The following is a 2,956-nucleotide window of genomic DNA, read 5'->3' on the forward strand; positions in this document are numbered from 1 at the left end:
CCACCACCACCACCACAACAACAACCACCACCACAACCACCACCACCACAACCACCAACACAACCACTACTACTACTACTACATGAAAAATAGAGGTAGTAGCAGTAGTATGAGTGGTGCATTGACAAATATATTGGAACGTCAGAGAAAATGCATTGCGCTGTTTGTTCTATCTCTATGTTTGAGTTGAAACAACACTGAGATCCACTTTGCCAGTTATCTTTCTAGGGTCGATAAAATGGATCATATTGAAGCATTGAGATCGATACTAATCGACAAATCATCTTCTTTCAAATCTCTGATATCCTGTGTATATTATCAGCTACTGTTATTAGAAATCATAGTATTATTTTTGTTTACATTGGCGCTTTTGCCAGCAAATAGGTATCAACAAGGAATGCATAGTTCTGTTTTTCCTTTCATCTACCATAATCACTTGGAATATAGATCCTTTTATAATTTGCAAGTTTTAAGCTCCGCCTTAACCTAAAAACCCAAATCAGACTATAGCCATTGTATCAGTTTATTGAATTCAGGATCACATCTAATGCCAGAATGATATATTCTAACGTTAGATTTTAGAGATGTCTTAAACGATCCGTGTAAGATTGTCCTTCCATGCTGAAGAAAATAATGCCTAAGTACTCTTTCCCATTACTATATTATGTATTCTCAAGATGGATTTATCCTCCGTTTCTCTCTTTGCTATTTTGTTGGAGTGTTTCTAAGTAAGAAATATGTACCTAGAGCATCCTTGACATCTGAATCAATAACTGCCATGTGACAAATATTATTAAAAATGTAATGAATGTATTTGACCGTAATTGCTATAAATATCCTGTACCGTATATGATATTAACAGGATTACCCATAAACAATGGGCAACATTAATATATTGCTGATATAGCGTGTAAAGCTATTACTGTCAATTTCGATAGTCGACACACATAAAGAAAGAGCTTTGTAAATGTAATATTCGAATTGGTCACGAATAAGACCTACTCAATGTTGGACACGTGTTGGGGGAATGGGGTGTATGTACATATATATATATGTGCGTGTATAGAGCTTGATTGGTAATTTCTATGTCAATTCCTACTGAAATACGTCTTTTTTATATATACTTTCAAAGTTAATATACGATATGCTATTTTTCGGAGAATATTTTTTATTACCGAGTAATTTGCGTTTAAGTTAATTTAGTTCAAACAAAGAAAATAAATATATGCCTATGTTTCTGCACACGTATGTATGTATGTATGTATGTATGTATGTATGTATTTATGTATGTATGTATGTATGTATGCATGTATGTATGTATTTATGTGTGTATGTATGTATGTATGTATGTATGTGTGTGTGTCATTATTCAGCCTTATTTCCAGATCTCTAGCCAAGAGAGTAAGAGCCAAAGTCTAACCTAGACCCGAGGTTCCTTCATTGGAATTTCAACATCAAGAACAGGGTATATTTGTATGTATGTATGTATGTATGTATTTATGTGTGTGTGTATGTATGTATATGTGTAGATTTGTATGCTTTGCTTTATGTATATATTCTCTGGAAAGTTTTACAGATTTTTACAGTGTTCCAGTGATGGAACGGATCGGTAGACTTCGAATTACCTTTCTTCTCTCTGGTTTTTCAGAAGCCTAATTTCGCAAAATTGGTATTTAGGCATTGTGTTACATAACCCAGAACTCCAATATGTATATATATATACCTATGTATATGTGTCTGTATGTGAGTGAAATACATATCTGTACATATTGTTATATACTTGCTAGTGCTTTTCTCCGTGTGTGACTCTATCAGTTGTGGATTTAGAGGAAACGACAAAGATCGAGGCGTACGCCAAACCATAGATACAGCCGAATGGGATCGAGTGATAGCTATATTGGAGCTTTATAACTAAACATTTTACCTTCGGGACAGACAAACGAAGGGATACGAATTCACTGGGGTGGGAGCAACACTCTTCAAATTATGTAATTCAGTAATTATGAGTAACATGTGTGCGAATAGGGCGAAACAAACTATCATGCGATGAGGAATGTGTGTGGGGAAGAACATTCCTAAGTAGATGTACCATAAGCAAAGAATTCTAATGGAAGAACAGGCCTTTATATTTACGATAAAGATTGCTTATGTGCCGGATGCCGACGCATTTCCATGAGTGAATTTAAACCAATAAGGAAACTAGCTTGGTGTATTCTTGGATGTATAGATGGGTAGTGCATCTGTAGCAGCAGCACATTTCCTTATTTGACAACAATATACTTTTCCTCATATATTTGTGATTAGAGTCCTAGTTACTTTAACAAAGGAGGCGCAATGACCCAGTGGTTAGGGCAGCGGAGTGTTTATTGAGCGAAAACACCTAAAACTCCACGGAGCTGCGACAGGGGATGGTGGCGAACCCTGCTGTACTCTTCCACCACAATTTTCTTTCACTCTTACTTCTTGTTTCTGTTATGCCTGTAATTCAAAGGGTCAGCCTTGTCACACTGGGTCACGCTAAATATCCCCGAGAACTACGTTAAGGGTACACGTGTCTGTGGAGTGCTCAGCCACTTGCACGTTAATTTCGTGAGCAGGCTGTTCCGTTGATCGGATCAACTGGAACTCTCGACGTTGTAAGCGACGGAAGTGCCAACACAACACCTTTAACAATAGGTTTCGAGAACGCGCTCTAAACTATGTCCCCTGGTAATTCTCATTGGGTCGATCTCTTCTGAAATATGTGTTTGTGAGTATTTGTGTATGTGTGTTTGTGTATTTATGTTTATATATCTATCTATCTTCCTCTCCCCCTCTATCTCTCTCTCGTTGTATATATATATATATATATACACATACAAACTCACAACCGCAGATATGTGTATACATACATGCATACATGCATACATACATACATACATATATACATACATACATACATACATACATACATACA

The sequence above is a fragment of the Octopus bimaculoides genome, chromosome 3, assembly GCF_001194135.2.
Source record: "Octopus bimaculoides isolate UCB-OBI-ISO-001 chromosome 3, ASM119413v2, whole genome shotgun sequence".
Taxonomy (NCBI): Eukaryota; Metazoa; Mollusca; class Cephalopoda; order Octopoda; family Octopodidae; genus Octopus; species Octopus bimaculoides.